Source organism: Tursiops truncatus, chromosome 17 (genome assembly GCF_011762595.2).
Source record: "Tursiops truncatus isolate mTurTru1 chromosome 17, mTurTru1.mat.Y, whole genome shotgun sequence".
In the NCBI taxonomy this organism is placed as follows: domain Eukaryota; kingdom Metazoa; phylum Chordata; class Mammalia; order Artiodactyla; family Delphinidae; genus Tursiops; species Tursiops truncatus.
The window spans coordinates 1,305,781-1,331,915 of record NC_047050.1 but is presented as its reverse complement, the minus strand read 5'-3'; the positions used below and the strand labels follow the sequence as shown (position 1 = coordinate 1,331,915).

The window sequence follows — 26,135 nt, the reverse complement described above, 5'->3', positions numbered from 1 at the left end:
GTGGCACCGCAGCAGGTGGGGAGTGCGGTCAGGAGGGGACAGCTGCTTGGACCCCAGGGAGAGCACCTCAGCGAGAGGTGTGGTCTGCAGCAGGGTGCAGAGCCAGGAGGCCCAGTGATGGGCAAGTGGGACAGCAGAGAGAACAGATGCAACCCCATGCATCTTTGGGGGTGATGGGCGTAGAAATAGCCTCAGAGGCGTGTTATCAGTACCCTGTAAGAGTCACGCTCTATTCAAATAATGATGACATTATTTCATACTTAGACAACTTTCTTAAAACTAAGCTCCACTTTAAAATATGAGTTGTTTGCCAACGAACAATTTAATTGTTATTTACTTATAAAAAGTTTTGCTATTCATTTTCTGATCTGTGATTTATATCAGATTCCATAAGCCATGTTATATACATGGGCTAATTCATAAACAATGATAAATAAAAATTTTCTGTGCTCTTTATTGACTTTATAAGAGAAAAGCAAAACATCAGACTCTGGATTATCATTATTTTTTTTAACTGAAGACAATGAATTTATGTTATGAAAGATAATTTTTACGTTATACTAGAATACCTGTTTCCTATAAATGGTCTATTTCATGTTCATGTAGTCTATTTCAGATGATCTACGTAATAGTCTAAACTCAAGAGGCAAAATAATGGATGAATGAGTAGGAATACCTGCATGGTTGACCGTCCTTGATATGAGCATGTATGCATGTGTGTGGATATGTATATAAATGTGTGTATATGTGTGTACATGTGCTTGTATGTATATATATCTATATATTTACCACAGAGACTATTTGCAGATTTTTGCTTGTGAAGAAGCTTTCATACTGACTGTGAAGTATGAAATGGAAATTTCTCTGTACCTATCCCCCCAAAATGGAGATGAGGGATAAAAACATCTGCTGTGCCGAGAAATAGATCAACACAAGTTTATATGCCGATGGCTGCCAGGACTGTCTCTTGTTAACGAATTTATGTAAAGATATATTACGCTCTTAAAGGCTATTCCTCCATCTTAATCACTGACTGTGGTCGTCATGAGTCAATACAGAAGTTCTCCTCCATCGTAAACTCATTCAAAGACACGTGACTTTCATTAGTCAATGAAAATAAGTGAAACACACTGAGAGGTTGAATATAAAAATGGAGAAACGCCAGCTCTGTATCACGAGAGAACTCGGACCCACAGCCTTTGCCGCGACCAGTCCAGGAAGCCCGGCCACAGCCTCTCCAGGGGTGCGCCCACAAAAGTCAGGATTTGGTTAGTAACTGCTGGCTTCTCTGGTTTTGCACCTCCTCCAATTTCTGAGTCAACCGGAGAAAACCCAATGTGCTCCCCTAACCCATCATATAGGATGTCTCCTAGTTCACCACCGCCAGCTTCCCGCGTCCACCCGAAAGCTCTCCCACTGCCATGCTGCCTCCCAGTCTCTGCTAAAATGCACGTGCCGGTGGCATTTCTCATTTGGGTGGTCCTTGTGTATCTCATGCTTTAGGCAAGTGACTGCGACCCTTTTTCTTTTCCGTAAAGGATCTAGAGACACTCATGATATGGGGAGCGGAGAGCTGACTGTATGGAGAGTTAAGCACTCCCGAGTTGTATGATGACCTTGATGGCAAAGTGTGGAGGCTGGAGGTTGTGCACTGATCCGCTATGATTCCAGTCTCCTCCACCCTTGCCTTTGGGCTTGCTTGTACATACGTTTTAGGAGTAACTGCATAATTTGCTAAACCCACTCTCTCTCTGCTACGGTGACTCTCAGGTCGTGGAAGCTCTGCCAGGACGGCCAGCAGCTGGAGGGAGACACACCCTTCATCTGTGAAGCCTCTGAGACGGTTGAATTGGCTGTTACAGCAGCACATCCGCGACTATCCTGCACTGACCATGGACGAATAGATCGTCATCCAATTAGAGCCATCGCGTTTACAACGTGTTGTCTGTATATAGAAAATAAAGTTACTTAGACTAATTAAAGTACTACAACGTCAGAATATTTTTATATTGGGGTTGGATTTATTCTGCTTTCTTTATCTTTATTTACTGGTTTGCATAAAAATTTATTTTATATTGGAGCGTAGTTAATTTACAACGTTGTGTTAGTTTCAGGTGTACAGCAAAATGATTCAGTTATACATGTACATGTATCTATTCTTTTTCAAATTCTTTTCCCATTTAGGTTATTACAGAATACTGAGTAGAGTTCCCTGTGCTGTACAGTAGGTCCTTGTTGATTATCCATTTTATATATAGTAGTGTGTCTATGTTGATCCCAAACTCCTAATTTATCCCTCCCCCGCTTTCCCCTTTGGTAACCATAAGTTTGTTTTCTGTGTCTGTGAGTCTGTTTCTGTTTTGTAAATAAGTTCATTTGTGTGCTTGTTGGTTGTCATTAAGTCATGTCTCTGCGGGGGACAGGGTTGGGAGCTTCCTATTGATACCAAGCAGGACCCTGTGGGGCTCCTGGGCACAAAGCTTTTCTGTGTCCCCCATTTCTTTGATTACAGGAAATAGCCTTCATTCAGCCCCCATGACCTTCCCTGAGTTCCAACAGCAGATTCAAGCAGTTGTTAACTAGGGAAGGGAGGGGATGCCGGACCAGGGAGAAACAGTCAAGAGCAGCCTTGGGGCAGGGTCCTGGTTCCCCATCAAAGGATACACACAACAATATCTTTGGGCTGTTATGCAGATACTGAAACCCCCTCTAGGTGGGAGAAGTTAAGGGTATGCTGCCCACAGTCACGTAGACTCCAGAGGGGTTGATACCCGAAGGTTGATGAGGCCGACTCCCGATGACCTCACCACCAACCAATCAGAGGAACGTCCATGAGCTGACCACGCCCTCCTTGAACCATTACTGTAAAACTCCTCACTATCCTCTCCAAGAGGCGACACATAGTTTTTCGAGGCAGGAGCCCGCCGTGGCCCCCCTTGCCTGGACCTCACCCAAAACTCTGTCTCTGAGATTCAACTCGTCAGTGGTGCACAGAGGAGCTGAGCTTTCAGCTCCATCTCGCTTAAGTTAATTAATCCCAATGTCTTTCTTGTAGACGGGGAGTGATGCTGTGCTTTTTGGTTTCATGTAGGAGGACACATGGATAGAGTATCTCAGGCTCCCAGCAGGGCAGATTTAAGTGGAATCTCTGTGCACAGGAAGAGTCCTGAGTGTGTAAAGGAAAGTGGGCTTTACCAGGACCTTGTGTCACACTCTCGATGCCCCTCAGTTTTCTCACCTCTGAAATGGGAACAAAAACACAAGCCCCTGAGACATACCCCTGAGTAGACACTAAATGTCTAATAAATGTTTACAAAATATAACAAAGTCTCAAATTATTAGTGAGGCACTGCTACAAAGGTGAAGTGAAAATCAGTTGTCTTTCCTCAAAGTTGTGTCGCAAGTTAATTACCAGTACATAATAGAAATCATTACCCAAGGCTTCAACAGATCAGGGAATTAATTACGGGAAAAAAAATTACATGAGGAAAAAGGACAAAGCCACAACACAAACAATTTACCATAATCACCCACATCATTAAATACAGGTGCTTGCTGTGAAAAATGGCTTTCTTTAATGCAGATTCAATTCAGGAAAAATATAAGTCACTGACATTCATCTCAATATACAATTTTTTAAACACCCAGTCTTCAGAATTAATACTCTATCATCCTAGTATTATTAGGTTACTGTCAGGAGTGAAATATACTTAGGTTACTGTCAGGACTGAAATAAAACCATTCTATGTGCCATGGCAGGAAAAATATTTGTCACACACACAATTATTTTCTAACCAGCAGGAAAATTAGTCTTTCACATAGAATATTTTTATGGTATTTCACTAAGTGTCTCCACAGGGGGCTACTTGAAGCACTTGAAAAGTTTAACAGTCCCCCAATGGGCTAAGTGTTCTCTCTGTCTCTTGCTTTTCAAGGTGCTTCAACAGCTAAATTCACAAAAGTTTAACAGTCACTGTAATTGACAAGTGCGCTGAGTGTGAACTTGATTACTGACCTTGTATTAAAATGTGAGGAATCTAATCTCAAAGTTTTCGTAACAATAATGACAGTTTTTCACTAAATTGATGGCTAATAACTCAACAAACCTTTTCAAGCTGACTTTTAAAGGCTTTGGCTGAATGACATTTCATCTGAGGGAAAAGTGTAACTCTCAGGCATTAGATTTTGGAACCTATTTTTCTCCTTCAGAGTTAAAGACTTGGTCCCTTCTAAATAATCTCCTTAAATCTTTGGGTTTAATACATGACAGCATGGTGATGATGCCCAGACCCCCCGTCCCAGGCACGACCTTCAGAATTTAGATTCAAGGCCTTTGGGAGCATCTCCACTGAATGGTCCAGGGGGTCCTCAAAAGTCTTCTGTCCTTTTCTTTATTCTCAGGAAAGTAGGGGGCCTTCTTACACACACACACACACACACACACACACACGACCTCTGTCACCAATATTGAAACTGAGCAGGACCCTGTGGGCTCCTGGACTCAAAAGCCTTCTGTGTCCCCCGTTTCTCGATTACAGGAAATAGGCTTCATTCAGCCTCCGTGACCTTCCCTGAGGTCCAAGGAGGAGGTTCAAATAGATGCTAATCAGGGAAGAGAGGGGATGCGGAGACAAGGGAGGAGCAGTCAGGAAACAATGGTGCAGCCCGGGGGCAGGGTCCCGGGCCCCCCTCAAGGGGTACACACAGTACCTTTGAGCTGTGTTGCAGATACTGAAACCCACACCAGGTGGGAGAAGTTAATGGTTAACAGTATACTGCCCACAAGCACATAGACCCCCGGACTCTCTGGAACCAGAAGCTTGATGATGCCGGCTCCGATGACCTCACCCCCAACCAATCAGAAGAATGTCCACGAGCTGACCGCGCCCTCTTTCACTCACGACTATAAAACTCCTCACGACCCCCTACAGGTTGGCAAACACAGTTTCGAGGGCACTAGCCCCCTGTGGCCGCCTTTGCCTGGCAAGGCGATAAAGCTACTCTTTTCTACTTCACCCAAAACTCTGTCTCTGAGATTTAATTTGGTGTCAGGGGACAGAGGCCGGATTTGACTTCACAGATGCCTTGTCAGAAAACTTGCATCAGATTCTCCGGAATCTTCCTGCCCTGACTTAACACCGTCCTTCCAACCGCTGAGGAGGAAACGTCCGCAGCCCTCCTCTGACCACAGCATCACTCGGGCTACCACTCACCTCCGCTCTCTGAGGAGTGGCTGGGGCCTTGTCAGACCCACTCCTTGATGACCCTTCTGGCTTGAGCACGTGTCTGGACCTTGAATTTCATTCTCCAGAAAGTGTTTGATGATTCAGAACTCTTACTGCTTTTTAAAAGATGCACATGATATTAGGAGCATTTCCGGCAATTCGAACTTCAGTTACCTCCCTACCCCTTATTCTGTGCCCTCACCTCACCCTTAAAATGACTTTCCGAAACCTGATCTAACCCCATCCCCACACTGTCTCCCACTTGCAGAGGGGACCTCAGCAGCAGTCCAGGGGGCTTCCTCCTTGGGTTACCCACCCCTCCATTCTTCTAAGAGCACCTCTTTGAATCACTTTCACTACACTCGTTTTTATAAGTTGCTGCAATTATTGGTCTACGTGTATATATGATGTTGTAGAAATTTTATTTTATTTCTCTTTTTATGACTTGAGACTGAGAATAGTACCTGGAGGACTTCTCAACATTTCTGAATTAACCATTATCTTTTCTTACCACTGATTTTCAATTTAAGAATAAATACTTTTCTTTTAAATTGCTGAGCATGATAATAGAATGCAGAAACTTCAGCTATGCTTAGGAACAAAGCATTTCGCAGGCATCAAGGGAAATCTTCATGACACAGAACGCGTCTTGGTGATTAACATTTTGGGAGGAAAGTAAACCTAACAAGAATCTTCTAGAGTGGAGAAGAATTCAAGAATTCTTCTGATGTTCCATGGTCGTGAAAGGCCATTGAAAAAGATTTTATTTGCTTCCTTGATGTCGTAAATTTTTAGTGTGGTTTTCCCCAACTGATTAACCCAAAGGATTGACAATGGAAAACATACTGAAGGGGTTTGGAAACAACCACCACTTCCTAGAATTGACCAATGCTTTGGAATTGGCTTAAAGCCTGGTGTTGTTAGCCACTGATGTCCAGAGGTCCAAAGTCTGCTGCGAACTTAAGGCATGTCGTGGAAAGCCTTTTTCTTAGAGTTTGCGTTTCTTAAAGGAATGTGGGCTTTACTGGCATTATAGTTTACTGTCTGCTCTGATAATCAAAGAGAGAGCTTCCTGTTAAAATGGACAACACATAGCTCAAAGCCAGTGGAAAGGAACAACATATAAATCCATTTGATAAATTGATCTGCTAAGCGAGAACGTGATTCACTTAGATTAAATCTCATGTTACCTTTGCCCACTCATGAAAGGCCTTTCTACTGATTAATACGAGCAGGTAAACATTAGACATCTCCAGTTTATTGTAAGGGAAACATTGAATGTGATATAACATAAGCCACAAACACAAAACACATTATGGGCCAAGGACCTAGAATGTATTATCTAACTTAACAGTTCCCAAACCCTTATAGAGTAACTGTTAAAGAATATTTTCAGGAGAAAGTAAAATCATGATTCACATAGAGATAGAAAAACAAGCTTATGTTAGAGAATTTATTTACTCCTATGACGTGAAGGTACCAGACAGATGTTATAGCCTATTCAAAGGAAAAGTAAAAAACACACAAACTCACATGGAGTAAGGGAATGCCAGGACCAACTGCAAAATGGATAAAATTGGTTTTCCTCAAGTGGAGGAATTTGTAGGGGAAAAAAATTTGCTACCCCACAATGTGTCTCTTTGGCATGAGGATTAATTTAGGTTGATCATGTTCAAGGTCCAAAAGACTCAGGAAGAACGTTTGGCCGTTCTCCATCTGCCTGGCGATGTGGATGGAGGACCCATTCCAGAGAGAAGCTGTCACCGCAGGGAGGAGGCAAGGCCAGGTGTGGAGACGGGGGAAGCAAGCAGGGTCTGTGTGTTAAAAGCCCTCTCTGGGTCCCTTGTGTCCACTGGCCCAGTACACACGTGTTCACCAAATGTTTGCTTCTGCGTCTCCACGTCAATCGCCTTCCTCCCCTGCGAGGTCCCAAACCTCCGACATCCCTTTAGCCTTGAGCTGAAGATGTTATCTAAGGTGAAGACTTCAACCATTTTCGTGCATTACTTAGTTTTCCTGGGTCTCGCCCACGGGTTCATATTCATGTTATGAAACTTTTCTTTGAGTTTCTCCTGTTAATCTGTCTCATGTCAGTGTAATTCTTAGACCAGCCAGAAGAACCTGGACAAGTAGAGAAAAATTTCTTCCTCCCTGACAAAGTCCACTAAAACCACTACTAGACAGGACAGAATCAGCTCACCTATCAATTACCTGCAATTTGCACAGGGTTGTAAAATCAAAGGCTATAAACAGGGCTAGGATCTGAGAACTCTGAAGAGTGTAAGATAAACAGCACATGGTTTTCCATTAAAAAAGAAGACTTTTTTCTACCTCCCTAATATAAGATTATACAGCTAGTAAGCTAGAGGAAAAGGGATGAATGCAGACTTACCTTCCTCCTGTGCACAAATTATTGATCAACGTGATCTATAAAATGATATGTAGATGCCTAAGTGATACTAAAATAGTATTGTCTTGTTAGTGTTTCCCCTGTGACCATATTAAGTTTTTTGATAGACTTTACAAAGTCTATTTTCTGACATATAATCATATTCTTATGTAGCTCCTGCCCTCAGTGATGTAAATAATTCTGCAATTCTTGCTCCTTCCTAGGGACTGTTCATTGAAAATTAATTTAAAATAATTAAGTAAAAAAATAGATTACTTTCTACTTGCTATTAATGTCTTTATTTCATGAATTGACAGTGTATCATTACTTTAACTCAAGGTAGACTCATTAAAGAAATTATTTTATAATAAAATAGTTTGTAACAAAGAGGGGAAAACACTGGATTTGAGTCTCCAGTCAAGGAATCTGTATTCAGCTGCAGTTATGGTATTAGCTGTGGACAAACCAGTTTCAATATGTCGGAGTTTATTCATCTGAAGGAAGATTAAATAAATCTCTCAAGTTTCTCCTAACTGTATCAATACAAAAGTGTTTTTAGATAGGATTCCCTCTCTATAATTTTGTTGTTAAAGGATAACTTTTTAAAGGGTAAAATTATAAATCTCATATAGATGTAAAGCTAACACATGTTCGATATTTTACTTAACTAGTTATTAACAAGAAAATCGATAGGATGTGACAGCTAGTTCAAAGGAGAAGCCGAAGAAGAGATATAGTTAGAGATCAATACCCTGAAATGAATTTGCAAATGGAAAGAAAACTGGCATTTCCAGGGACTGGGGTGGGGGAAGACAGTCAAAGAAGCTCACCCAGACAGAATCTATTTTCATGTCACGTAGACAAGCCTCATTTGCATTTCCTTCGAATCTGTAATGTGTGGAGTCGCAAAGCAGCTGCAAGGCAAAAGGAAAGGCACCAAGCCCCCAAAGACTCAGAACCAAAGTCAAATAACCCCACAGAGCGCTCTGAGCCACGGAGCTCAACTCTTCTTACGTGATCGTATAAACGTACTTAAATTAAACATATCCTTCTAGCTGTCTAAGATGCAAATGGCCTTTGTGAGATTTTTGGGTGTTCTTAAATATGAATGAATAGCCCGTGCTTTAATATTGAAAACCTCAATTTGTTGACATTTGAACCTTGTTCATCCATTACTAGATATTAGTCAAGAAGGGTGGCCTGTGGGGAAGAGAAAGAGATTTGTGTTAGATCAGCTTGGGTCCACATCCCAGCCCCCATGACCTGGTCACCTGTGCAATTTCCTTCCACTCCTAGGTCTAAGACCCAAATAATAACATTTCCCTTTTAGAGGTGTCATCAGTGTGTCTGTAGGACCAACATGAACACATTTTAGGTACCTTGAGAGCAGTGGGGTGGAGGGGTGAGAAAGGGGAGGGGAGCGGAGGAAGGAGTGAAGGAGGTGGGAAACACTGTGACTGAGGTTGATGGTTTCAGGGTCACAGACTAAAAGTAAAGAGAAACGTGAACTCCGCAAAACAGATATGGAAGAATAAATGAAAGAATATAATCAAGGGTAAAGATAGTTGATGCAAGAAGACCAGGAAGCCTGAGGTATACATGTCAGACGTTCTCATGTCTCATAATTTACGGGAGTAACCGGAAGGAAAAATGAGGATTCCATCAAGGTAGACTCAGCCTTTCGCTAACTTACAGGTTACTGAAGTTTACTTTGACCAGATAAATTAGAGTATGGATTATATGAAGTTTTGAATCTGTGTAGGACTGACTATGGAAATCATTAGACTACACACGTTTTTACTTTTTTGTTCTTAAACATGTTGCTAAACAAACAAGTTACGATTCTTTTAGACAAAAAGAAAATAAGTGACTTATCTTTTCTGTGATAACAAATGGAACTTAAAAGTATGCCGTGTAGCAACCACTGAAAAGTAATGACAGCAGCTCAGTCCCTTCGGGGTAAGGGAGACATTTTAACACTGAGACGACTGCTGCCTTTGAAAGAAAGTCATGCTATGGAGAAACATGTTAATTACAGAGATTTAGAAATGTTCACGTCATTATATGATTATTTGCTCTGTAAATGATGTGTTTTACACGCAAAAAACAAACCTTTCATATCTTCGAAATAATAAAACTTGTAAATGGAGCTTCTTAATCTCTTTAAATTCTTCTAACTGAGGAGTTTCAGAGAGTTTGAACACATTTGTTAAACCTATAAATATGTAACATTCTCCTATTAGTTTTCAAAAACAACTCATTGACATCAGGTATTATGAAAATTCTCAAGCTGAATGTCAGTAATAACTTTTGCATCATTGAGAGGTGGAGTTGAACCACAGGTATCCGAGTAAAGCGATCACAGTCAAGGATATATTCCTCCCATTTGGATCCTTCTGTAACATGAGAAATCCTTTTTCAGCACTAAGAACCATCAATGCTAAGTACTAGAATATATTAAGCTTATTACCAGAACTTCTAAAGACTGTAGTGTGTGTGACAACTGTCTGGTACATGTTAAATAAATGAAATAGCTTTAAAAAATAGACTATATAGCAAAGTTTAGAGCAGGATTTTAAAAGATAATAAAATATACTAAATCAAAGGACGTATCAAATATATATGATGTTATATTTTTATTGTTCTATAACATACATGGCATTTTAGTATAACTGTATAGATACATATATAATTCATAAGTAAATGTACATATTTTAGGAGACTTTCATCTAAAGGAGTGTGTGGTTACTGTAGTTTGGAGACCCTAATGTAATCCAATTTCTGAATGTTAACATTCCGAAATGCTACAATGGCTTTTTCAGTGTTATACCCTTTCTTTCTTCCAGTGATAGATTTCCTGAAACCTACTCTCAAGTTAGTTTCAGCATGCTATTCTGCTAAATCCAAGTATGGTTATAAAAAGAAGATCAGTATAAAAAATCAAGTCATTTTATGGGTATTCCAACAATAATACAGAATGAGCATACCTGGGCATATCGTGACGCAGCATGACAAAAAGCAACGTGTTAGAATTTGCTGTTTTTCAGAATGGTGGGTGCCAGGGGCTGGCGGTGGGGAGGAAATGGGAAATTGTTTTTTTAATGGGAACAAAGTTTCAGTTGTGCAAGATGAACAGATTTGTGGAGATGAATAGTGGTGATGGTTGCACAACAAAGTGAATGTACTGAACACCACTGAACTGTACACATAAAATCGACAGAGATAGCGAATTCTATGTTATGTATAATTTAACTACAATTTTAACAAATAAAATAAATGTAAACAATTTCTATTTCTATGTGGTGAGACCAGGGGAACTATTTTGTTTTTTTAGATTTTTCTCTCTTTCTCAATTTTTCTATAATAAATACATTTGCTTTCATAATCAGAAAAATATACAGTAAAATTATGAATTTATCATTATAATTTTATAATATGTGTTTTTTAATGTACTCAGAAGGAGTTTATTAAATGGAATGCAAGTGATAACTGCAATAAAATATCATCAAGAAGCAGATAGATGATTTTCCAGTTAGGAATAATACCGTGAACTTTGCAATGAATTGTTAGAGAAGAAGGCGCGTGTCCTGGCTGCCTGATGGGGCAGGGGTCCTGCTCTTTGTGGACAGAGGGGAGCGGCACGAGGAAGGAACACAGCCGGACTACAGACACTCGGTGGTTCGTGATGGGACAGTTGCCGGGAGACCGCAGGTGATGCGGGCACAGGGAACAGTAAGGAAGCACTCAACTGACGTTAACATTCGAAGACAGATCTGTGTTTCCTTCTTTTTTCTCCTACCAGATCTTTTCTCCAGATTACACATCCTTATTTCCCTCAGGTGTCTCCACTGGGGATGTGAAACAGAATGCGCACCACCTTATGCGTTCTCCTCTCACTGCACTTTACATCCTTCTTAACTCGGAACCAAGTGAATAAAACAGCCTATTATACATACATTCTTCCTCGTTATTCACAGACTCTGTGCTTGTGAATTCTCCTAATAGCCAAAATGTATTTGCAACCCCGAATACATTTTTTAAAAAACTGTTTCTTATGATAAATGTTAACTTTTTAAAACGTTTACTATTCATGGCATTTTCATGATCGTGCACACAGGGACAAAAAATTCGAGCTCACCTGTGTGATGCGCATGCTCCCCGCCGAGGCTGAACAAGGAGAACATCTGCTTCCCTGTTTCAGCTCACGTGGTAAACAATGTCCTTTTCAGGGTCTACTTAGTGCCGTGTTTTTCCCATTTTGTTGTTTACAAGGGGCCTTAATTATAGGGCAGAAGTCAGTATTCTAGCGTCCAAAGCACAAGAAGGCTGTGCTCTGCTTCGCAGAGAAAATACGTGGCGAGATGAACTTTGTTCAGGGAAGAGTTAAGGGCTGGTGGGCACGAGGTCGACGTGAATTAATCACCAATAAATACACTAAATAAGGTGTCTTTAAGGAGAAACACACATAAAACAAGGTTAGGCACTGGTCGGTTGAGGAGGTGTTGTGACCAGCGGCTCGCAGGAACCCGATCCTCTGCTTTCCCTGAGGACGAGGGTTTAGAGCTCACAGTCGCTTTGTAGAATAAAAGTGCTGCGAATGATAGAAATCGACTGTCCATCTACTGCTGTAACTTATAGTCACGTTAGCTTTTGGCAGGGAGATCACACTGCCGTTTCCTCTCGAGCTTGTTACAGACTAAAACCACTAAGTGTTTTAACCCACGATATTCTCCTACCACTTGGGTTTGGATCTGCAAAGTTAGTTGTAGAGGCCTTAGTATTATAGGATATCGACTTAAAAGTTAGCATTTTGTCTGCATCTCTAGCCTCCAAAAAGTTTGGATTCTGACTCTGTTATCCTGTCTCTTCCTTAGGTTAACAAATGTTAAATCTAGAACCTTAACTCAAAAGAGAATGTGTGTGTGTGTGTGTGTGTGTGTGTGTGTATGTGTATATATATATATACATACACATACACACACACACACATATATATATAATATGACAAGACCTTAACCAAAATTCAGCTGGGTCTTGGGCAGGTCACCAGGCCCCTTGAGCTTCAAACCAACTTTAGTATGAATTTCAGCAAGTAAACCAGAATATCCCTTCTCCCCCTGAGACATTTTAACTGACTCCAAGAATCACCCCAACTACACAGAGAAGCATATTCCTTTTCTCTACAGTCTGAGCTTATGTCTGTTCCCTAAGATACCACAAAGTCTGCAGACATGGGGTTTCTCCTTAATGCAACAGCAACTGAATAAAACGTGTCTCTCCTAAAGGCTGCAGATACATACAATATCTATAATTTATCTATCTATCATCTATCTGTATCTATCTCTCTATCGTGTTTATATTAATGTTTATGAACCTTTATTTATATGTAAATATATATGTTTATGAATCTATAGTTTACGTAAATGTTTTAAAGCTTTTATTTATATATATTTATGAAAATTTCCCTGAAAAAGATGGATCATTACCTTAGAACGATCAATTCCACCAGCGGCATTATATTTCACAGGGTATTAAACTGTGCAGTAGAAACTTGTTAATTTTTCCGCATAGCAGATCTGTTCTGAATTCAGTCTATATTTTCTCGCTTGAGTTATCAAAACAATAAAATATTGGTAATTGTCCTTGAGTCTTTGATAGTGTCCTTTCTTTAATAACTCTTTTGTGTTGTGCTATAAAATAGCGATGGTGCATTTTATCAAGTAAGATATGACATAAATCAAACTAAGTTTAGTTAAATATGAGTGTTGGATACTTCAGTTATCAAATAGTCAGGAATTTTCCTAACTAGTGGAGGAGACATTGGAAATCTCTTTCACTTTCATATTTAATGCAGATAAAATTCTACAATCAACCAAGAGAAAACTTGGTGTAAATGGAGTCTGAGTATCCTGTGGACATAATAAAAAGAAAAATGAGGAAGGGAATACGCAGTCACCATAGCCAATAAACTGTAAGGTAGATTATATTAAATAATGATCATTAATTAAAGTAAAGAAAATAAATTTGAAATCTAGATAGAATTGACGCAGCAAACGTCATGTCCTAAATTAACACACAGATGACAGTCAGTGCACACCTGTCTCGGGACTAGCTTCCCTGACCCAAACTCACTCACACACACACACCTGCAGACACCCAGCACCTGTGTCCCACATCTGAACAAGATGTCCCACTTGGAGCATGTGGGCCAGGTCCATATACAGTGTTTTCACATTTGCACACATAAAATATTTTCCAGTATAAATTTACCCATCCCAGATTCTAGAAGTTTCCTAAGTTTCTAGTCCTTGAGATCCCCCTTTCTGACTTCACTTTAGTGAATATTCTTATAACAGAAGCGTATTGGATTTTGCTGCACATAAGACCAGGACAATGTGATTGTGTGTGTGTGTGTGTGTGTGTGTGTGTGTGATTATTCTTCTTAAAACTGAATTGGGGTGAATAAATGAATAAAGGGAAACGTAGTGGAAGAGATCTGGTTATATACCTAATACTTCTACCTCAAGATCAATAATTTGTTAAATTATTCTTCTTTATATTTGCTGTGTAAGAGGATAAAGGAGATGAGAGAAATTTTCCTTTCTTGTTTGTACTATTCTGTTTTCCAACGTGAAAGCACAAGAGAAATAAGATGGGCTCTAATCATGCCTTAAACTTAGACACTTGATCAAAAGAATAAACTAGAATCCTTCAGGTAACCTAAAAATAAATCTTTTCTCTGAGCCTTATAAGATTAATTTAGGCCTAGAATTGAACTTTTTTGCTGATCAACAAAACCTGCACTTAAATCTAAAACCCTGTGACTAACAGCAAACAAGGGACTCAATATTGTGATGGTCTTAAACTGAGTATTCATTTACAGAAAAATAACATGAAAAAAATCTATACTCTTATCTCAGTTAATCATCAGTTCCAATAAAGTATTGACTTTTTCTGGAGAAGTAAAATAACTTTTACATACGTGAAAACACAACTCTTAACATTGGTCATCTTAGAAGTATAACCTGACTGAGATATACACAACTTTTTAAAATTCTGGGTTTTTTTTTTAACTTTTATAGAAGCAAAAAATAGGTCCAGGAAGCAACACTTTTCAACATTCTGGAAAAAATTAAGGAAACTACCGTGGAGGATTAAGGGTAAAAATTATTTTCTCCATTTATAAATGGCAAAGAGATGACTTTCCCCCACCCCCTTTATTCAGGTGTTCCTTAGAGGAATAGTGAATCTTCATCCAAAAGTCTACAAATAATAAGCGCTAGAGAGGGTGTGGAGAAAAGGGAACCCTCCTACACTGTTGGTGGGAATGTAAGTTGGTGCAGCCACTATGGTAAACAGTATGGAGGGTCCAGGATTATGCCCAGTGTTCAGTTTTTATGACTTAAAGATTTCTCCAAGGTCACAGGACAAATAACCCTCTAGATATGGAAAAGTGTAATTCAGGAGTTAGCTTGGAGGTTTTTCAAGAGATTTGCAAGACATATACACGAGGAGACAGGACAACAGGAGCTGTGTTCTTGCCTCTGCTTTCTTGTACCAAAAGTGCGAGATTCTGTCCTCAATTAGCATTCACTTTCCTGCTGCTATATATACGTGTAAATGTGTTGATAACTGCTCAGTAATAAACTCTGTTCTCTTTCTCTTCTGTATTGATTTGGAGGGATCTTCTGTTGGCAAAATTCTTTTATGTCTCCAATAGAATGGGATCAAATATTTTAATAAACTAAATAATTTAACTTAATATATGCTAGATTATCAGTCAGCCAAAACAAATCTTTTTGGAAGTAAGGAATGCCTAATTAAAACATGTCAGTTTGGGCTTCCCTGGTGGCGCAGTGGTTGAGAGTCCGCCTGCCGATGCAGGGGACACGGGTTCGTGCCCCGGTCTGGGAAGATCCCACATGCCGCGAAGCGGCTGGGCCCGTGAGCCATGGCTGCTGAGCCTGCGCGTCTGGAGCCTGTGCTCCGCAACGGGAGAGGCCACAGTGGTGAGAGGCCCGCGTACTGCAAAAAAACAAAAAACAAAAAACAAAAAAACTACAGAGCCCACGTGCCCTGGAACTCACGTTCCACAACTAGAGAGAGAAAACCCGCAAGCCACAACTAAAGAGAAGCCCATGCACTGCAGTGAAGAGCCTGCATGCCTCAACGAAGATCCTGCGTGCTGCAACTAAGACCCAATGCAGCCAAAAATAAATAAAGAAAAAATTAAAAAAAAAAAAACAAAACATGTCAGTTTGCTTTAAAAACAGAACTAATTTAACTAATATCTAAAGTTGTTCTAAAAGTTTCACAATTATTTCAGCAAATAATTTAGGATCACTGAGCAATTCTTGCTATGATCATTATTATTACTGATAGTACTATTATTGTTTTGAAGTCAAAGGGGTCATCATCCAGTTCAACGCCTTCATGTTAAAGATTAAGCACCTGAGTGTCTAGAGAGCTTAAAGAGGATACTCACAGTCGTCGGGCAGAAGCATGGACATGAGCAGAGCCGGAGGGGGTCTGGCCGGGATCCTGGCTCACCGCCTGCACTGCCATCCCTGTCTGTCTGGTCCTTAAAATTGCCTCAGGACTTCGGGAGTCAGCACAAAGTTGTATGCCTGACAACATCCCCAAATAGCATTTCCAGATCCCCAGAACGTCTGTAATCCACTCACAGAGTCTGTTTATTTATGCATGAGGACAGAAGCAGATGCCCTTAGGAAAGTTGGTTTGGCTCTAGGGAATAAATAGTATCACATATGTTTCGAGTTCAATTATTAGTTTGCAGGGAGTACATTAAATTTGAGAAGTTTGCTAAATGGCTACCGGGGCTTTAATAACCAGGGACCCTGTAAAATGTGTTTGAAAGTATTTCCTCTTATAATACGTTTCCTGTTGGAAAGACGGCTGCAAGCAGAACACATGACTTTGCCTCCCTGGCGATGAGTTTACCTGATAGACTGGCGTGTGTGAATCTTGGTATCACTGGCCCTTTTCAAAAATATGAAGCAATCCTATGACGTTCTTCACATCTACTGATGCCACCCAAATTGTGTGAGTCAGATGACCCAGGTTCTTTGGGGCTGAGGTTGCCCTGAAGCCAGTTGTTCTATTAGAAACCTCGCTCGGCTACAGCACATGGTTCAACTGTGCTTTCTGTTCTCTGGAAAAAGATGAGTGAAGTCAATGATTTGACGTGATTCATCGCCTGAGAGTGTTTGAGTTAAAATGATGGGTGATGACTGGGTGTGAGGGTGGACAGGTGGCGGAGAACCTGGGTGCACATCCCCTCCCTGTGTGCGCCTGGACAGGCCCTTCAGCGTCGGGTACCGTGGAGCCCCGGGCACTCCCACGGCCGAGACGCCGAGGTGACGCCTCCCAGAAGGAGCAGGTGACAGCAGTGGAGGCCAGCAGTCTACTCCCCGTATGTCAGCCCCACCAGAGACAAACGCCAGGGAATTCTGTGTGAAGGATGGGAAAAGGGTCAAGACATTTGTGGCAGTAGAAACAGGTCACTTTCTTATAGATTAAAAAATCTCCCTAACTGATGAAATGAAAATTAGGCTTATTGGGAAGAAAGACATGTCAAAAGAAAATCATCAGCTGTCCTGTTATTGGCATGACTTATTTTAGGTTAAAAAATGAAAATGATAGGTTTTGATCCATATAAATACTTTCTAAATTCTATCAACATTTGGGTCAGTACCCATCAGACTTCCATATTCTTACGGGAGATGAGTCTAAATTTAAAAATTAATTATTAAATTATTGGAAAGGACCAAAGGAAAAAGACAAAATAGGAAGTATAAATAGTGTGCAAGCATCATTACTGATAACTCAATTTAACAGCAAGCTTACCTCTTCTACTATAATTGCCGTCTCTGACATTTATCGAAGTGCTTTCTAAGTTCATAGTAAGAATTGCGGGACCACTAGCTGAAAATATCTTTAAAGTCATAAAAAAACAAAACAAAGAACGAAACAAAAAACCAAGTCATTGTTTCTCTACCTGCCCCCACTGTCCTCAGCGCCCTCCTGTGTGCTCGCTTTGCAGACTGAAGCTAATGGTGGACCCCCTCAGAGCTCTGCAGGAACCGGCACACAATGCTGACACTTACCTAGCGCGGGTGCTGGAAAAATTAATTAGAGCTTGTGAAATGCTTTGAAGATTTAAAGGAGCTTTAGATGTAAATGCACATCATTATCATTCCCCAAGTGGACTAATTTGTTTATTGGAGAGTTAGTCGATGGACTGTTGGGCTATTCTCCAAGAGCCGTAGATATTTATAGATGACTTCCCTGAATCAAGGCTCACCCACGAAGGGTCAACATTCACTGCTTTTATTCTCTCCTTTGAAGAGAAGTCATTCTGCAGCCACCGTTACTTAAAAATGTCCGTGAAGACGGTGTCAGGTGATACATTTCATCATTTCGTGCTGCATTCTTTGTGCTCCATGGGCTGAAGTCTGTGTGCTGGACCGCAGGGGACCCAGGAGATGACATGACAGGATACAGGATGAGATGCTTAGAGACCTGTCTTCACGCAGCCTACGATCTAGTAGGAAAGATTAGGCACATAATTATTTATAATGCTACAATCATGTTAGGAACCACATCGATAGAACCTATTCAGTGCTGTTGGAAGCAAGAAAAGGAGTTCATTCATTGCCAGAGACCTTCCTACATAAAATCAGAAGGGGCTGGATCAATTAGAGACACAGTTGCGAAGAGAAGGAGGACAGTGGATTTAAACAAAGGACGGGAGCCCAGAGAGCCCAGCCTGCCCACCAAGAAGCACGAAGAGCTGAGATTAGCTGAATTTTCCAGGAAAAGAAGGAAGAGAGAAGGGCTTTGGGTTTTGCAAAACTAAACGTGGTGACTAGTATTAGCAATAGGATAATCAGTATCGTGGCGAGCAGCGCAGATTTCAGAAAATTAACCAGAAGTGTCACGAAAGAAATCTGAGGTGACAGAGCTTAGAGATGGGGGGGGGGGGGTTAGAAAGGTACAAATCAACTATCTGTGCAACTGTGAATTTATTTCATTTCTCATGTAAAGAATATTTATTGCTGGCCCACTATGCCTAAAGCTCATGAGAAGACCTGTGGATCGAGAGATAAAGCTCTGATAGGAGGACACGCAGCCCAGGCTGGTCCCAGGGTCCTACACCCCAGGCTGTGCAATGGCTGTAAAAACACGGAATGTTATAGGGTACGTATGATGGACCCTTACCTTTACAGTTAGTTAGGCGTCTGTTGGGGAGGGTGAACAGTTGGCCATGTGGAGAGAGTCACACCTGAGCTGAGGGTGAGCGTAGGTGGACGCCATCCATTTGAACAGAGGAATTGAAAATTGCCCAAAGCAGAGGCAGTTTTGGGAAGGGCGCAGGATTCAGGAGAAAGGAAAGGACCTCTACTCACTCTACGAGAGCCGCCTGGTGGACTTCGAAGGGGGAGGAGGGAGAGAGAAGTTTGGAAATGGAGACAGAGGCCAATCTCTAGAAGGTTCTACCTGAAGGCAATGCAAGAGGATCAAAGGAGATGATCACGGGGCAGCATCATGAGATGTCACTTTTAGAAATGTTTCTCTGGTGACAGAAAGGGGAACGAGCAAGAGGATGGATAAAGAAGATGTGGCACATATATACAACGGAATATTACTCAGCCATAAAAAGGAACGAAATTGGGTCATTTGTAATGAGGTGGATGGAACTAGAGTCTGTCATACAGAGTGAAGTAAGTCAGAAAGAGAAAGACAAATACCGTATGCTAACACATATATATGGAATCTAAGAAAAAAAAATGTCATGAAGAACCTAGGTGTGAGACAGGAATAAAGACGCAGACCTACTAGAGAACAGACTTGAGGATATGGGGAGGGGGAAGGGTGAGCTGGGACGAAGTGAGAGAGTGGCATGGACATATATACACTACCAAACGTAAAATAGATAGCTAGTGGGAAGCAGCCGCATAGCACAGGGCGATCAGCTCGGTGCTTTGTGACCGCCTAGAGGGGTGGGATAGGGAGGGTGGGAGGGAGAGGCAAGAAGGAAGGGATACAGGGATATATGTATATGTATAACTGATTCACTTTGTTATAAAGCAGAAACTAACACACCATTGTAAAACAATTATACTCCAATAAAGATGTAAAAAAGAAGTGTATTTATAGGTGGAATCTAAAATATGACACAAATGAACGTCTCTACAAAACAGAAACAGACTCACAGACATAGAGAACAGACTGCTGGCTGCCAAGGGGAGGGAGGGTCGGAGAGGGAACGATTGGGGAGCTGGGATGAGCAGATGGAAACTGTAACATAGAGAGTGGATAAACAACAAGGTCCTACTCTATAGCACATGATGGAAAAGATAAACCATGGTGGAAAAGAATATTTAAAAAAATAATGTATATATATGTATAAGCGAGTCACTTTGCTGTACAGCAGAGATCGGCACACCATTGTAAATCAACTATACTCCAATAAAAATAAAACTGAATTTATGTATAGTGTTATAACTTCTGCTGAGCCATCACATGTGTACAACTGACTGCGTACATCTTACGTACAATGTGTTGACTTTGACTCACGTACACAAGGGTCTCCACCAACCAGACTGAGCAGGGTGACCCAGACTCACAGCCCTGCCTCACGCCTTTCCAGCCCACACCTGCCATTCTGACTTCTAGTCTCCATACCTGACCTTGAAGGTCACGTAAATGTAATAATCTGCACGTATTATTTTAGGTCTGGCTTCTTTTGCTCCCAGTGACACTTGGGGAGCTCATCTGTGCAGGTAGCAGTAATTCTCTTTCCCTGTCTTATTTTAAGGTAAACCATCATTTTTTAATCAATTATTCTGTGGATGGTCATTTTAGTTACAGTATTTCCATCTGGGGGCTGTTAGCCATAAAACTGTGACAAATATTTTTGGGCCCATCTTTGGATGGGCAAATATGTGCCTATTTCTTGGGTATAAAACTAGGAATGAGGTTGCCAGATTATAAAATAGCCAACTGCTTAGCTTCAATAATACAGCCGAAGAGTTGTCTGAAATACTTCAGTCAAGTTATACCTCACCAACCATGTGTGAAAATTCTGCATCCTTGTCCACACTGGATCTTGATAGTTTTGTGAACTTTAACCATTCTTTCTTTTTTTAAAAAAAAAAGTTTATTGGAATATAGTTGATTTACAGTGTTGTGTTAGTTTCCAGTGTACAGCAAAGTGATGCAGTGATATGTATACATATACTCATTCTTTTTCAGATTCTTTTCTCGTATAGGTTATCACAGAATATTGAGTAGAGCTCCCTGTGCCATACAGTAGGTCCTTGCTTGTTATCTATTTTATATATAGTAGTGTGTGTATGTTAATCCCAACCCCCAATTTATTCTTCCCCCCTCCCCTTTCCCCTTTGGTAACCATAAGTTTGTTTTCGAGATCTGTAAGTCTGTTTCTGTTCTGTAAATAAGTTCACTTGTGTAATTTTTTAAAAATTAGATTCCACATATGAATGATATAATATGATATTTGTCTTTCTCTGTCTGACTTACTTCACTTAGTATGATAATCTCTAGGTCCATCCATGTTGCTGCAAATGGCATTATTTCATTCTTTTTTATGGCTGAGTAATATTCCATCGTATATATGTACCACGTCTTCTATATCCATTCGTCTGTCCATGGACATTTAGGTTGCTTCCATGTCTTGGCTATTGTAAATAATGCTGCAATGAAATTTTTTGGATTATGGTTTTCTCTGGGTATATGCTCACGAGTGGCATTGTTGCATCATAAAATATCTCTCGTTTTAGTTTTTTAAGGAACCTCCATACCGTTCTCCATAGGGGCTGCACCAGTTTACATTCCCAACGTTCCAGCCCAGGGGGAGTGATGCACACCTCTCCTCATGGCTGCAGTTTGCATCTCCCTCCTGAGCTACTGTGCTGAACACATGTTCTTATGCTTACTGGCCATTTAGATATCTGCTTTCTACAGTGCCTATTCACATCTTTTTTTGTCTTTTTCATATTGATTTTGAGATATACAGTCTGGACACAATTCCTTGGATTGATATTGCAAATATGTTCTCTCAGCCTGTGGCTTGTCTTTTTTAACCCTCCTAATAGTATCTTTTTAGGAACAGAATTTCTTAATTTTAATGGTGTCCATTGTTTGGTCTTGTTTAAGAGCAGGGAAGTCATGGCAATATTTTCTTACACTGTCTTCTAGAAACATTATGGTTTTACCTTGAACATCGTAGTCTATAGTCCATCTTGAATTAATTAGTAATTAGTCAATTAATAATTAAGTTTCGTGTGAGGTCTGGATTAAGTTTTATGTTCTCCCATATAGAAAACCATTTCCTCCGATGCCGTTCATAGAAAAGACCATCCTTTTCCTTTTTCTGGGTATCGGACTATCTAGGAAAGAGATAATTAGGGTCTGAACTTAGAAGGTGTTCATCAAAATGGAAAGAGTGAAATACATTGAATCAGTTAGGGAGACGCACTTCACTAGTGATTCAGTGTCCGCTTCGAGGGAGATCAAAGCTGGGCAGCTGTGGAGGTAGTTGCCTTGCCTACAAAGACAGAAAGCGCTGGAGGGCTAGGCTGGGCAGAGGGGACATCCTTTCCAGCAAATTCACTTGAAGCTGTGGATGGAATGCATGTTCCGACGGCTGTCAGCCAAGCAAGGTTCACAATGCAGATCAAAGCCACCCAGAAAAGGCGCTGAAACCACAGAATTAGAAGGAGGACATTGGTCTGGGGAGACATGGCTGTTACACCCAAAAGGGCTTCCTGACAGTTTAGGTATTCAAGACTTGTAATGCGTAGCTGACTAAAGTATTACAGAGGCAGTAAACAGAGACCTTTCCAAGGGTATGCAGTCCTGCCTTCACACAAATTAAGCTTCCTATAATATGCTACAACATTTAATGTGATGTGAGAAAATGTGGTAAGGGTGGTAACACACAGCACGTGAAAGTCCGTTTGCGAATGAAACTGTGACATGAGAATGCAAATTGGGCCTCATTTCCCAGGGGACAGCCTTCCCTGTGCCGTCTGCTGCGCCGTGGGCCCCTCGGTGCTCCTCAGAAGTCAGATGGCTGGGCTCTTAGCCTCTTTCCTCTGCATTCTCGCATCCTGTCTGCTCCGAGCACCTGACCATGGAGGCGCTGCAGGAACAGGGACCACCGGGGCTCCAGAGTTCACCGAGGGCCTCAGGACAGTGCTGGGATGGTGCTTTTTTATTTTTCCAAAAAGAAGTTCAATCCCAATTTCACTGCCCCAATAAATACTTTTTAATTAACCCCAGACTTTTTTTTTCAATTTTTGTCTATACATTCAAGTTCCATTTACATAAAGTGTTGTAATCAGAGCTGTTCTACAGTGTTTGGCTCTATTTTTTCAACAAATAATTGTATACATTTTATATAAATATCTAAATTAAACAACACATTCCCAGGTTTCCTGCTAAGAACTGCGTAATAGTCTGTCCAAAAGCTAAATATTTAAATTACTTCCACTTATAGTGCTTAGAGCAGTGTTTTTACATCTGTGACCCTGTCTAGTCTTACCTATAAGCATCACAGTTAGGGGCTAAATATAATGTATGTATTGTTTTTGGAGAAAATGGACGTGGGGAGATCTAATTGATGTAGAAAATAGAAAATAAATTCTCGGTGAAAAACATAAACTAACTCACTTGGAGTGACAGTGACCTAATCTCAGAGTAGCTTGCCGGGTTAATGGCCACCTGCTCACTCAGGGTCCCATTTATTCTTGGTTTAAGCAAAGTCACCAAAACTTAACATTTTTGGGCTTCCCTCTTGGTGCAGTGGTTACGAATCCACCTGCCAATGCAGGGGACACAGGTTCGAGCCCTGGTCCGGGAAGAGCCCACATGCCGTGGAGCAGCTAAGCCCGTGTGCCGCAATTACTGAGCCCGCTCACCTAGAGCCCGTGCTCCGCAACAAGAGAAGCCACCGCAATGAGAAGTCCACGCACGGCAATGAAGAGTAGCCCCCGCTCGCTGCAAGTAGAGAAAGCCCACGCGCAGCAACAAAGACCCCCCCAAAAAAAAACGCAGCCAAAAAAAAATTTTTATTTCTTTTTTGGATCTCCAGCTGATTCCTCCTCTGTATCAATGTATATTTTTCTTGAAACCAGTAAAACTGTTCTAAAGCGTTTGATGTCGGTAAATGCTTTAAAAATTATTTCAATTTAAAAAACATTTTCCTTAGTAACAGGAGCAGGAAAAGGAGAGCTGTTTGAAATGCAACAGAACAAGGACTAAGCTGGTGAGGGAGCCTGGGCGTTGGCAGAGCCGGTGGTCTGGTTAGCAGCAGGGCAAACTCATGCTGCAGTGTTTGTGAGACAGAAGGGGTGTCGCCTAAAAAAATGGAACATACGAGGCCCTTGATCTGAGCCTAACATTTTCTTTACACTGGTATTTACACGTACGAGAAGAAAATCTACAAACTAGAATACTTACCTGCAAACGCTGTCTCTTTGCCGAGTTAATAAACACGCGGATTTTGCAGGCATGCTAAAAAAAATCCACGTGTACAAACTGCTGGAAAAAGCTATAATGACCTGTGTTTTCTTCACCTCAGTTGTTTTGGCGGGTGATTGTATCAAATATCAACACCATTTTCTCCTTAAAATGTAGCTGTTTCCTGCACGTGGTGTTTCCTACAAGTGAGCGTATTTTACAGACATTTGCTTGAAATGCATTAGTTATATTCTCTTGAATTTTTAAAACTTTTTTATTACGGTGAAATATACGTAACATGAAATTTACCATTTGGCCAATTTTAAGCGCTCAGTCCGTCGGCATTAAGCACGTTCACAGTGATGTGCAGCCACCACCCACATCCGTCTCCAGAACTTTTTCTGTCTTTCCAAACTGAAGATCTGTACCCAGTAAACTCTAACTCCCCACGCATTCCAGCCCCTGAAACCACCGCTCTACTTCCTGTCTTTATGAACTTGACTTCTCTGGAGACCTTATGTAAGTGGAATTAGACAGTATCTGTCCTTTCTGTGAGCATCTTATCTCACTTAGCATAATACCTTCAAGGTTCATCCATGTTGTAACCTGTGTCAGAATTTCTCTTTCATTTTAAAGGGCATATACATATTAGGAAAGTAAGCATATATAACCCAGAACAAGTACAGGTCATGGTATAGCACTGTCAGAAAGCTCTCAGAAATACTAGAATGAAACGAGCTTACACTTTCCCAAAATGCTAAGGAGAGGTTTTCAAATTGAGGTTGCCGGCAAGAGGTAAGAAAGGAAAGGTTTCCTTGGAGCTGGTGAGAAATGCTGAAGGGAAAGTAATGGCGTGAAGGATAGAGACTGAGGCCGTTGTCAGGAATTAAACCACTTGCCTGAGCAGGCCTGCCCGTTGCCCTCACGATGACCTTGAAAGTTGTGCGTCCATTGTCCTGTCCAAGGAAGCACCTGGGCTGTTATGTTGCAGGTCAACCAAGGGTCCAGGTGCAGACCAAGAATTTGCAAATGAATGGAGTGAATTTCTGGCATGCTTAAAAAGAATAATAGGAGAATCATTTTCAAAGAGAAGAAGGATAATTTGAATAAAATGGTGGGTTTGGTAATCATTTTCAACTAGAATTAAGAATGTATTGTTTAAAATTAAGCACCTAAGAACGGAATTGTAATGACTAGGTCCTCACCTGAGTTCTCAAGACTTCAGGCTCCAGATGAGAAGCAGTTTTAAGTTGCTAACGACTTTCCAAAGATTCAGTGAGTTCCTTTGGAGACAGTTTGAGTTCCACATCCCTGAAGATTTCAGAGATGGTGAGGGGTCGATCTGCCCTGAATGAACTCCAGCATCGGATGGGGTCCCCATATACTGAGGCTCACACAACGCTGTAGTCCGGTGACTGTCAAAGGTCGGCATCTATCAAGATCACCTGGACGGTTGGTCACCCCACCCGGAGAGCAGGTACACATGCACTTCGCTGTGCCAGCCATTTCCTGATTCAGTAGTTGGGTGGAGGGACCGGAGAACTCGTCTTTCCAGAGTCCCGGACGATGCTGACACTTCTGGACAGGAGACAGGCTTCCAGAAGCTCTGCTCTGTCGTGTGACACTCAGTTTGGCAGAGCTGTCAATTTGAAATATGGGCCTTGTCTTTAAAGAGTTAAAAATAAAAGGTAACAGATACTGCTGCATGAGATAGGCAGGAGTGCGGTGGAAAGAGCTCAGTGAAACTGTGCTGAGACGTACGCTGTTACATTTTACCTGGCGCGTGGAGTCTGGGCAAGAGCCTGGACTTGGGGCTGTTCCTGGCAGAATATTCTCAAAGGCTTTCCCATGTCATCACACTTAACAGCAAGCCCGTGCGTGTATCTGAAAACAGGCAACTGGGAACAGCTTTTAAACAATAGACTTGCTCTCCATGATATGTTTTGAAATCTTATTTAGACAGGCAGGCTCACTGTCCGCAGCTCAAATACCTCCGCTTCAGGTATACTGGT

General features: G+C 41.2%; 1 long non-coding RNA gene across 2 annotated transcripts; it reads right to left on the bottom strand.

The window, feature by feature from the left end:
• Positions 1–6,439: 6,439 nt before the first annotated feature.
• Positions 6,440–25,873, bottom strand: LOC141276883 (uncharacterized). Of its 2 annotated transcripts, XR_012327141.1 has the most exons (5): positions 25,329–25,873; positions 21,876–25,177; positions 21,181–21,353; positions 16,576–18,178; positions 6,440–16,359 (listed from the first exon to the last, which is right to left on the bottom strand). It is a non-coding gene; the product is annotated as an uncharacterized lncRNA (long non-coding RNA). The 2 variants fall into 2 exon arrangements; XR_012327140.1 differs by having other exon boundaries at positions 6,440–18,178.
• Positions 25,874–26,135: the final 262 nt, after the last annotated feature.